The sequence below is a fragment of the Callithrix jacchus genome, chromosome 2 (genome assembly GCF_049354715.1).
Source record: "Callithrix jacchus isolate 240 chromosome 2, calJac240_pri, whole genome shotgun sequence".
In the NCBI taxonomy this organism is placed as follows: domain Eukaryota; kingdom Metazoa; phylum Chordata; class Mammalia; order Primates; family Cebidae; genus Callithrix; species Callithrix jacchus.
The window spans coordinates 148,653,903-148,666,568 of NC_133503.1; the positions used below are offsets into that span (position 1 = coordinate 148,653,903).

At 42.1% G+C, this 12,666-nt stretch overlaps 1 protein-coding gene across 5 annotated transcripts in view; it reads right to left on the bottom strand.

The window, feature by feature from the left end:
- NDUFAF2 (NADH:ubiquinone oxidoreductase complex assembly factor 2) overlaps positions 1-12,666 on the bottom strand; it is a 234,718-nt gene that overhangs the window by 11,736 nt on the left and 210,316 nt on the right. The window lies entirely within an intron of this gene.

A 12,666-nucleotide genomic window follows, 5' to 3' on the forward strand; every position in this document is an offset into this window, starting at 1 on the left:
ATATAGGCTATATAGAGCCTGCCTTAGAGAATAAAAAATGTGGTCAGAGGCAGCACCCTCCAGGACTTGTTGCAGGGGACAACAGGAGCTGTCGCCCTGAAAAATACTTATTCATTCATGTGTTTTTCATTCTTTTATTCATTTAACACATACTGAGCACCTACATTTCAAGGGCCTAGGGATGCCGAGACCAAAACTTAGCTTTTATTCTTATGAAGCATCTTTGGGGAACAAAGAGGATGGGCAAAGGAGGTACCCTGCTGTAAGGCAGACTTCTGCAAGAGTCAAGATAGGGTAGAGCTGGGTAAGCTCCAATGGCCAATTATGTGGCTAATGATTATGGGTCCTTTCCTACTTTCCCATTCACTAACTAATTGGTTCATGCATATGTTAACTGAGAACCCACTAGGTGCCAAGGATTGAGTTAAAAGACACAACTTTTATCCTGTGCTCAAAGAACTCACAATCTAAGGAAGAGAGATAGGTTTTAAAAAATTAAATTATAATATGATAAATTCTGCAATCATAAAAAGCAAAGAATATTATGAGAATGCAGAAGAGCTGGTATCCCAATTATTATCCACGGAGTGTGGACTGGAAGGTTAGAGAAGGTGGTATTTCAGTCTTAATCAATCAGAATCAACCAGAGAACTGAGAAGAGGGGGCATTCTAGGAAAAGGAAGCATGTGTTCAGAGGTATGAAGGAGTAAAGCAGCAAAGCAAATTCAGGACACTGTGAGTGGTTCATATGGTATATAGAGGTTAGAACATGCTGAATCTTGTAATGCAGTGTTAGGATATTTAGGTTTCACCCTGAAAGTGATGGTGAACCATTTTGGGCTTTGAAGCAAGAGCAAGATTTCCAGATAAAACACAGGATGCTCAGTTAAATTTGAATTTCATATTAACATCAAATAATTTTTAGTATTTATGTCTTAAAAATTATATGGGACATACATGTAAAAATATTCCTTGTTCCCTGGAAATTAAAATTTAACAACGTACGCTGTATTTTTATTTGCTAAATCTGGCCATCATAAGCAGGAGACATATATGTATATCCCATATTTTAAAAAAGATGACTCTGGCAACTATTGAAATTAGATTGGAGGGATACAAGACTGGAATAGAGAAATCGGATGGCATGCCACTGCAGAAATGCAAGTAAGAAAATCATTAGGGCAGGAACCAAGACAATGGTATTTAGACAGAGAAGAAAAGACAGATTGTTAAGATGTTCAGTAGGAAAAAGGTCTTAGTCACCAATATGTGAAAGTGAAAGAGAAAAGGAGAATCCCTGTTTCTAATGAGTGATGACAGTGACACTTTGCAAGCTGAGAACCTCTGGCTGGCAATGCCCTGCCCAGGCCTTGCTTGACCATGCTACCTGCTGTCGGAGACCACGCTACCTGTAGCCCACCTACCAGGCCCACCTAGGCCAAGTCTGGCTTACACACTGGTTCCCAAGTTCTTGTCCCACATCTTAGAAGAATGAGGATGCGGATGAGGGGACTCAAGATGGCGCTGTGAGAACAACCCAGGATTGGAGCCCGCGTTGAATTCGCAAACGGTGAGTCAGTGCTGCATTTCCAGACTGATCTTTGTTGCCCACAGAACGGGGAAACTCCCAAGTATAAAAAGACACGGGACGCCAGGCAGTAGGTCTGCCTGGCGAAGCCGGCAGCCGGGGCGGCGGCGGCCGGCCCTACACAGCAATCCCCACAGGGCGCGCTTGTCCGGGTGCCTTGTTGAACCGGCAACCTGAGACTTGAGAGGGCTGGACTTGAGACTGAACGAGACTTGCACAGTAGCCAAGCCCAGGGGATTGCAGGGACAGATCGTTTGGGATACCAAGTGGGACGAACAAAACCGCGATTTCAAACTATCCCGGGCAGACGGTCCGAGACGCTCTGTGGGGGAGGGGCGTCCACCACTACGGAGGCAACCTGCCCCAACTGATATACACGCCCACTGCTGAGGCAGCCAGCCGTTGCCGAGGCAACCCGCCCCAACTGAGATACACGCCCACTGCTGACGCAGCCAGCCGTTGCCGAGGCAACCCGTCCCTACTGAGATACACGCCCACTGCTGACGCAGCCTGCCTTTGCTGAGGCAACACGCTACAACGAAGAGACTCCGCCGCAGGGTGTGGCGGAGACCACAGCAGAGCCGGCAGGAACAGTGCGAATCACACAACAGCAGGGCGGAGCCTCGGCAGCCAAACAGTGGCTAGTCTGCCTTCGAGCTGGGCAGGACACCTGATCGGACATCCAAAAATAAAGCCCAAACCCCTCAACACAGAGCATTTGAGAAAAAAAAAAGGGTTGTTTAATGAGCTGTGTTGCAGCAGAATCAAACATAGCAGCCTAACAGCCCTGAATGAACAACAGAGTGCACAGCTCAGCAATTAAACCCCTATAAAGTACAAACTGTCTCCTCAAGCAGCTCCCTGACCCCTCTATATCCAAAAGACTGTCATTAGGCAGGTATCATCCTGGGACAAAGAGAGCAGAAAAAGAAACTGGTAGCATCCCTCGCTGTGCCACGGCTACTAGAGGTGCACCCCAGATAAGCAGGGTCTGGAGCAGACCTCAACAGTCGTACAGCGAAGGGGCTAGACTGGTAGAAGGAAAACCAAGCAACAGAAATACTTCATCATCAACATTCTGGGTGTCCACTCAGAGACCCAAACGAAAAGTCAGCAACTACGCAGACGACCAGCGGACAAATCCACAAAGATGGGAAGAAACCAGCGCAAAAAGGAGGAAAACACCCGAAACCAGAACACATCGCCTCCTAGAAAGGACCAAAACTCCTCACCAGCAAGGGAACAAAGCTGGACGGAGAATGACTGTGACGAAATGATGGAATTAGACTTCAGAAGATGGATAATGAGAAACTTTTGTGAGCTAAAAGATCATGTATTAAATCAATGCAAAGAAACTAAGAACCTTGAAAAAAGATTTGAAAAAAGATTCGAGGAAATGATAACAAGAATGGATACCTTAGAGAGGAATATGAATGAATTAAAGGAGCTGAAAAACACAATACGAGAACTTCGCGAAGCAAACGCAAGTTTCAATAGCCGAATTGACCAAGCAGAAGAAAGAATATCTGAAGTCGAAGACCAACTCAATGAAATAAAACGAGAAACCAAGATCAGAGAAAAAAGCGCAAAAAGGAATGAACAAAGTCTCCAAGAAATGTGGGACTATGTGAAAAGACCTAACCTACGTTTGATAGGTGTACCAGAAGGGGACGAAGAGAATGAATCCCAGCTGGAAAATACTCTTCAGGACATCATCCAGGAAAATTTCCCCCACCTAGCAAGACAAGCCAACACTCAATTGCAGGAAATACAGAGAACACCACAAAGATATTCCGCAAGAAGAGCAACCCCAAGGCACATAATCGTCAGATTCAACAGGGTTGAAATAAAGGAGAGAATACTAAGGGCAGCCAGAGAGAAAGGTCGGGTCACCCACAAAGGGAAGCCCATCAGACTCACAGCAGATCTCTCGGCAGAAACACTACAAGCCAGAAGAGAGTGGGGGCCAATATTCAACATTCTTAAAGAAAAGAACTTTCAACCCAGAATTTCATATCCAGCCAAACTGAGCTTCAGAAGTGAAGGAAGAATAAAATCCTTTGCGAACAAGCAAGCACTCAGAGATTTTGTCACCACCAGGCCTGCTTTACAAGAGCTCCTAAAAGAGGCACTACACATAGAAAGGATCAATCAGTACCAGCCATTCCAAAATCACACTGAATGCTAAAGAGCTTCAACATAATGAAGAATCTACAACAACTAACAGGCAAAACAGCCACTTAGCATCAAAATGGCAGTATCAAATTCACACATAACAATATTAACCCTAAATGTAAATGGACTAAATGCACCAATCAAAAGACACAGACTGGCAAATTGGATAAAAATCCAAAACCCATCAGTGTGCTGTATCCAGGAAACCCATCTCACATGCAAGGATACACAAAGGCTCAAAATAAAGGGATGGAGGAAGATTTACCAAGCTAATGGAAAGCAAAAAAAAGCAGGAGTTGCAATTCTCATCTCTGATAAAATAGACTTTAAAGCAACAAAGATCAAAAGAGACAAAGAAGGACATTACATAATGGTAAAAGGATCGATACAACAAGAAGAGCTAACGATCCTAAACATATATGGACCCAACACAGGAGCACCCAGATACATAAGGCAAGTTCTTAGTGACTTACAGAAGGACTTGGACTCCCACACAATAATAGTGGGAGACTTTAACACTCCACTGTCAATACTAGACAGATCAACCAGACAGAAAATCAACAAGGATACCCAGGGCTTGAACTCAGACCTGGAGCAAGCAAACCTGGTGGACATTTACAGAACTCTCCACTCCAAATCCACAGAATACACATTCTTCTCGGCACCACATCACACCTACTCTAAAATTGACCACATAATTGGAAGTAAAGCACTGCTCAACAAATGCAAAACAACTGAAATCATAACAAACAGCCTCTCAGACCATAGTGCAATCAAGTTAGAACTCAGAATTCAGAAACCGACCCAGAACCGCACAGCTTCATGGAAACTGAACAACTGGCTCTTGAATGTTGACTGGGTAAACAACGAAATGAAGGCAGAAATAAAGAAGTTCTTCGAAACCAATGAGAACGAAGACACAACGTGCCAGAACCTCTGGGACACATTTAAAGCAGTCTCTAGAGGAAAGTATATAGCAATAAGTGCCCATATGAGGAGAATGGAGAGATCCAAAATTGACACCCTATCGTCAAAATTGAAAGAGCTAGAGGAGCAAGATCAAAAAAACTCAAAACCCAGCAGAAGACAAGAAATTACTAAGATCAGAGCTGAGCTGAAGGAGATTGAGACACGAAAAACCCTTCAAAAAATCAATAAATCCAAGAGCTGGTTTTTTGAAAAGATCAACAAAATAGACAGACCACTAGCCAGATTGATTAAAAATAAAAGAGAGAACAACCAAATAGATGCAATAAAAAATGATAAAGGGGAAATCACCACAGATTCCACAGAAATTCAAACCATCATCAGAGAATATTACAAACAACTCTATGCACATAAACTAGTAAACCTGGAAGAAATGGATAAATTCCTGGACTCCTGTGTCCTCCCAAGCCTAAACCAGGAGGAAGCTGAAACTATGAATAGACCAATAACAAGGTCAGAAGTCGAGGCAGTAATTAAGAGCCTACCACACAAAAAAAGCCCAGGTCCAGATGGGTTCACAGCCGAATTCTACCAGACACACAAGGAGGAGCTGGTACCATTCCTTCTAAAACTATTTCAAACAATCCAAAAAGAGGGAACCCTTCCCAAATCATTTTATGAGACCAACATCATCCTGATACCAAAACCCGGCAGAGACCCAACGAGAAAAGAAAACTTCAGGCCAATATCCATGATGAACATAGATGCAAAAATCTTCAATAAAATATTGGCAAGCCGATTGCAACAGCAAATCAAAAAACTTATTCATCATGATCAAGTAGGATTCATCCCAGGGATGCAAGGCTGGTTCAACATACGCAAGTCTATCAACGTAATTCACCACATAAACAGAACCAAAAACAAAAAACACATGATTATCTCAATTGACAAAGAGAAGGCATTTGACAAAATTCAACAGCCCTTTATGCTAAAAACCCTCAATAAACTCGGTATCGATGGAACGTATCTCAAAGTAGTAAAAGCTATTTATGACAAACCAACAGCCAATATCATACTGAATGGGCAAAAACTGGAAGCATTCCCTTTGAAATCTGGTACTAGACAAGGATGCCCTCTCTCACCACTCCTATTCAATATAGTACTGGAAGTTCTAGCCAGAGCAATCAGGCAAGAAAAAGAAATAAAGGGTATTCAAATAGGAAAGGTGGAAGCCAAATTGTCTCTATTTGCAGACGACATGATAGTATACCTAGAAGACCCCATCGCCTCAGCCCAAAAACTCCTGAAACTGATAAACAACTTCAGCAAAGTCTCAGGATATAGAATCAATGTGCAAAAATCACAAGCATTCGTCTACACCAATAACAGACTTAAAGAAAGCCAAATCAAGAGCGAACTGCCATTCGCCATTGCTACAAAAAGAATAAAATACCTTGGAATACAACTCACAAGGAACGTAAGGGACCTCTTCAAGGAGAACTACAAACCACTGCTCAACGAATTCAGAGAGGACACAAACAAATGGAGAAACATTCCATGTTCATGGTTAGGAAGAATTAATATCGTGAAAATGGCTATACTGCCCAAAGTAATTTACAGAATCAACGCTATCCCCATCAAGCTACCATTGACTTTCTTCACAGAACTGGAAAAAACCACCATGAACTTCATATGGAACCAAAAGAGAGCCCACATAGCCAAGTCAATTCTAAGCAAAAAGAACACAGCGGGGGGCATCACACTGCCGGATTTCAGGCTATACTACAAGGCTACAGTAATCAAAACAGCATGGTACTGGTACCAAAACAGAGATATAGACCAATGGAACAAAACGGAGGCACTGGAGGCAACACAACATACATACAACTATACAATCTTTGATAAACCTAACAAAAACAAGCAATGGGGCAAGGATTCCATGTTTAACAAATGGTGTTGGGAAAACTGGCTAGCCATGTGCAGAAAGCAGAAACTGGACCCCTTCCTGACACCTTACACTAAAATTAACTCCAGATGGATTAAAGACTTAAACATAAGACCTGGCACCATAAAAACCCTAGAAGGAAATCTAGGCAAAACTATCCAGGACATAGGAGTAGGCAAGGACTTCATGAACAAAACACCAAGAGCATTGGCAACAAAAGCCAAAATAGACAAATGGGACCTAATGAAACTCCACAGCTTCTGCACGGCAAAAGAAACAGTCACTAGAGTGGATCGGCAACCAACAGAATGGGAAAAAATTTTCGCAGTCTACCCATCTGACAAAGGGCTGATATCCAGAATTTACAAAGAACTCAAGCAGATTTACAGGAAAAAAACAAACAAGCCCATTCAAAAGTGGGCAAAGGATATGAACAGATACTTTACGAAAGAAGACATATATGAGGCCAACAATCATATGAAAAAATGCTCATCGTCACTGGTCATCAGAGAGATGCAAATCAAAACCACATTGAGATACCATCTCACGCCAGTTAGAATGGCGATCATTAAAAAATCTGGAGACAACAGATGCTGGAGAGGATGTGGAGAAAAAGGAACACTTTTACATTGTTGGTGGGAGTGTAAATTAGTTCAACCATTGTGGAAGACAGTGTGGCGATTCCTCAAGGCCTTAGAAATAGAAATTCCATTTGACCCAGCAATCCCATTACTGGGTATATATCCAAAAGACTATAAATCGTTCTACTATAAGGACACATGTACACGAATGTTCATTGCAGCACTGTTTACAATAGCAAAGACCTGGAATCAACCCAAATGCCCATTGATAATAGACTGGATTGGAAAAATGTGGCACATATACACCATGGAATATTATGCAGCAATCAGAAATGATGAGTTCGTGTCGTTTGTAGGGACATGGATGAATCTGGAAAACATCATCCTCAGCAAACTGACACAAGAACAGAAAATGAAACACCGCATATTCTCACTCATAGGTGGGTGATGAAAAATGAGAACACATGGACACAGAAAGGGGAGTACTAAACACTGGGGTCTATTGGGGGGAAAAGGGGAGGGCCAGTGGGAGGGTGAGGTGGGGAGGGATAGCCTGGGGAGAAAGGCCAAATGTGGGTGAAGGGGAGAAGAAAAGCAAAGCACACTGCCATGTGTGTACCTACGCAACTGTCTTGCATGCTCTGTTCATGTACCCCAAAACCTATAATCCAATAAAAAATTAAAAAAAAAAAAAAAAAAAGAAGAATGAGGATGCACCGATATTCAAAGAGTAAACAAGGCAGCGAGTTTTATTGAGTGATGAAACAGCTTCAGGGGAGAGGGAATGGGAGGGGTGGTCCCCCTACCTGAAAGTGGGAAACTACTCCTAATACGGCTGAGTCGGGGGCTTTTTATGGGCTCAGAATGGGAAAGGGACAGGCCATAAAGAGTACTGGAAAAGACAACATTCAATTGTTAAAAGGCATTATTCAGAAGGAATTAATCAGGAAAGGGCCAGCAAACAGGAACAGAAGTTCTCACTGTGAGTTGCAAGTTTCATCTGGGACCAGTAGCCTGGTGTTTCAGCCTTCAGGCTGTTTTTGGCTTGAAGGTGGGGTTTCACCAGGGACCCGCCCCATCGGCCTAGGCATTTGGCTACCTCCTCTCACTATCAACATATGCCATTAACCATGGTAGGAAACATAGAAAAAGAGTTCTGCTTTAAACATACCAAATTTAAGTTGTAGGTAAAATATCCAAATATCTTTTTATCAAACTGTTAGCTCCTTCTTGGACAAACTTCAGAACACTGAACTGCTTTAAGGACTCAATTCTAGGCCCTCTTTTTGACTATACAGATGGTCCCTGACTTACGATGATTCAACTTATGATGGTGCAAAAGTGACATGCATTCAGTTGAAACTGTGTTTTCAAATTCTGAATTCTGATCTCTTCCCAGGCTAGTGATATACCATACAATACTTTCTCGTCATGCTAGGTGGTAGCATTGTTTGGTAGCTCCCAGTCATCAATTTGATCACAAGGGTAGACAACCCACACTCTGCAGTGTACCGTGTTACCAGATGATTTTGCTTATTTAAACTCTGCATGTTTAAGGTCGACTAGGCTAAGCTATGATACTTGGGAAGTTAGATGTATTAAATGCATTTTTGACTTAACAACGGGTTTAGGGGATATAACCTTGGTAAGTTAAGGAGTAACAGTACTCTCTCTCGAAGTAATAATTTCTTATCCCAAATTTAAATATTGTCTACATATGCTGAAGAAGCTCAAATTCATTTCAGGCCTGACTGCTCCTCAAGTTCCAGAATGATATATCCAACTATCTGATTAGACGTGGATGTCTAACAAACACGTTAAATATGTCCAAAGATCCCTTAGCTCAGAGGACTAATTTAAGGTCATACAATTAGACTACACTTGAAACAGGTATCTGCCTCCACTATATTCTCCTTCTACTGTTCATTACTCTTTGCACAGTTCTCAGCAATCCACACACATGGCTTCGCATACAGGTATCCTGCTGCCTGACTACAGTGTTTCCCTGATGCCTAGAAACTTTGTCTTGTTCTCCCTTTCCTCACATGCTATAAGATACAAGCAACCTCCAAGGCAACACCCTACTTCATGAACATAGAGAGGGCCTTCCAGTTAACTGGAAGATCTAAAAGTTAATTACTATACTCTCAAAGTAGTCTTTGTGACATACCAAATGCACACCAGTGGGCAGGATCTGGAAAGGAGGAGGCTGTTACTGGGATGTCCTCATGGTGGGAAGAAGCACTTTAGCCAGCAGCAGCTAAATCAGCTTTCCTTACACAATGGTGTACATTTACTAAAACAAATTCCTATTTTCCTTTACTTCCTACATTTACCTTGCACTAAATTTTATCAATTCCTCCTTCAAAATTATCTTAAATTGTGCATTTCTCTTTATCTCTATTGCCAATAGCATTTCTTGCTTGGACTATTATTGCCTCCTAATAGGTCTCCTTGGTCCTCCATGATCTAATATCCACATAGCAATCAGAGTGACCTTTCATGCCACTTCTCGCTAACAACCCATTAATGGGTCCTTGGAACAAAATCCAAACTTGCCTATTGCAAATATGGAGATATTCTGATAAGCCCTTCTTCAGGGAAGGACTTGCTTCCCAGCTGCAGTGAGTGCTGTAAGCAGACAGCCTGCAGCTGTCAACAGTTTTAGCATGTGCCACAGCTTGTGGCCACCTTTTTCTTTCTCTTTCTCATTCTTCTTTCTTTTTTCTTTTTTTGATGGAGTCTCCCACTGTCGCCCAGGCTGGAGGCTGGAGTGCAGTGGCACAATCTCTGCTCACTGAAACCTCAGTCTCCTGGGTTTAAGCCATCTTCTGCCTCACACTCCTGAGTAGTTTGGATTACAGGCACCCACCACCACACCCGGCTAATTTTTGTATTTTTAGCAGAGGTAGGGTTTCACCACATTGGTCAGGCTGGTCTTGAACTCCTGACCCCAAGTGATCTGCCCACTTTGGCCTCCCCAAGTGCTGGAATTATAGGTGTGAGCCACTGCGCCTGGCTGCTGATAGCCACCTTTTTAGTGGTTTTCCAGGGCAGCACACATCCAGTTACTGAACAAGGCAGGCAGGGGCCTAAAGGCCTGGCCATTTCAACCAGATGTACAAAGACTCTGGTGGGCAATACTTGCTCCAGAGCTTCCCAATGATTTGGCTGAAGCTCTGTTGGGCCTACATTATGGTTTGACTTTACCCTCTGTCTACTCCTATTTTCTTCCTCTTCCTTTCATAAGTATGCCTAATAAATACCTTCTATTTCAATGTCTGCCTCTGAGAACCCAGCTTTAACAAGGCCTCATGTGACCCAATTGCTGCCTACCTCTCCAATCTCATTTCATGTCACTTTTCGCTTTGGTTATCATACTCCAGCCTCACTAGCTTCTTTGTTCTTTAAAAGCACTGCATTTCACTTGGCCCCTTTCAGTTCTGTGCCCGAAAGTCTTTTCCTTTCAACATGGCTAGCTAAATCTCATACTTCAGGGAAGACCAACAACTTAAAGAGAACTTCCCCAGCAAAGATCCAAAGTGATCTTTCCAACCAGACACAAAAACAACACCCAGTTTACTTTGTAGTGCTTATCATAATATCTCATAATCTTTATTATTTATGTGTTTATTTATATGGCTTGACTAGAATATAAACTCCAGGGCCAGGAATACATATAATTCACTGTTAACTTTCCCAACATCAAGTTTAGCAAATTATGTAAGTGTTGAAAAATAATCTGTTGAATGACTAAATGACTCCACGGGTCTAGCTCAAGAGAGAGGACAGGGCTGGAAATCTGGAAGTATATGTGTTGGCCGAAGCCAAGCCAAGGATGAGACTGTCCAGAGAAATGGTAAAGAAGAAGAGCCAAAGACCAAGGACAGGTCCTTCATGTTGACCACTAAAATTTAACAGGTATAGGAAAAACAGGAACCAACAACGGGTTGAGAAATAATGGTCTAAAAAGTGAGGGGATAATAAAAAAGGCATTGGTAAAAGTAGCAAATATTGATGCCTCACCCAAATTCTCTCTGCTTACTCTGTAGCTTTCTGAATAGCTTATTTAAATGAAGCTTGTTTCTTCAAAGTTCTGCACTTCTTAGTCTGAGGACCAAATTCACCTCCCATAATGGGCAGGATGAAACTACCAGGGAGTTAACACTCCCCAGGAGCAGGCCTTACTGAGAAATTGGTGGATAAATATGCCAACTTCCTTGCTCTTCAATGGAACCACTCTGTGATGTGTTCTATAGTCTCTCAGAGGGCTCCTGGCAAAACTGAGCTTCAGTTTGCCCATAGCATTTAACCAGCTTATTAAGGCACCTTTTACTGACCTTCCTCCTTTCCCTTTCTTACTGTTCAACTCTAATGCTTTTAGAAATGACCGTGCAAATAAGCTATTTGTATCCACATTCTTGTCTCAGATCTTGGTTTGGAGGGAACACAAAATTAAGATAGTAAAGAAGCCACAAGTGGAAAAAAATTTGAGGGAAGTGGTTAACTCTATGAAATGCAGGTGGGGATAGAATTGAGACATATCCATCCAATGTACTTAGCATCAAAGTGGTATTTGGTGACTTTGAGAGAGAAGTTTGAGGGAGGTGATGGAGGCAGATGCAGATTTACTGGAGGGAGAGGAAACACTTCCCAAATAGTCTTCCATAGATTACACTAGCTTCCCAGGAAATTAAGAGGTGCTTGACATGTCAAAATTTGTAGGGTCAAATAAAAGTGGGAAACAGACTTTCCAGTTCAAGAGTCCCAAAATTTCCCCCTCTCCTTTTGAAAAGCTACCCCTTAAAACAGATACCAAGATTAGAAAAACTCAAAGCCCTTTTTTGATAAACAGGGTGTTTATCTAAAATAGCAAATGACAACATAAAAAGATGAAAATAAAGAGAATACCAAATAATTTAGCAGAGTACAAACAGGGATACTGGTGAGAAAAAAGCAATCCACTCTAGAGACCCTCAGAAAGGCTCAGAAGACAGAAATAACAGAAAGGGGGAATAAGGTATATAGAACCAAAAGCTGGAAAATTATTTGAAATGCTGTATAAGAAGAAGTGATTCTCTTAGGATACCACATCTAGCCCAGCAGTTATTTTTCTATTTCTCCATTCCAATGGGAGACAAAATATATATATATTCTCTGAAGAAACTGATAAAGACAGGCTTAGATGTAGGGACCAAGAAGAGGGCTAGGTTGAATTGCCACACTGTAAATGGGGATAGTGGAATATAGCTAAGTAAAAATCTGCATTCCAAAGAGCGAGCCCCTCAAGCTCCTATATACACTTAGTTAGAGAAGGCTAGCAGCTAAAAATATACAACCCACTCCAATCCTACTGATTTATTGTAAAGGTCACTAATTCTGTAGCACTGCCTATGTGATTTTGGCTAATTGCAGCCTTGGTGGTATCATCTAACATGTTGCTTTACTCC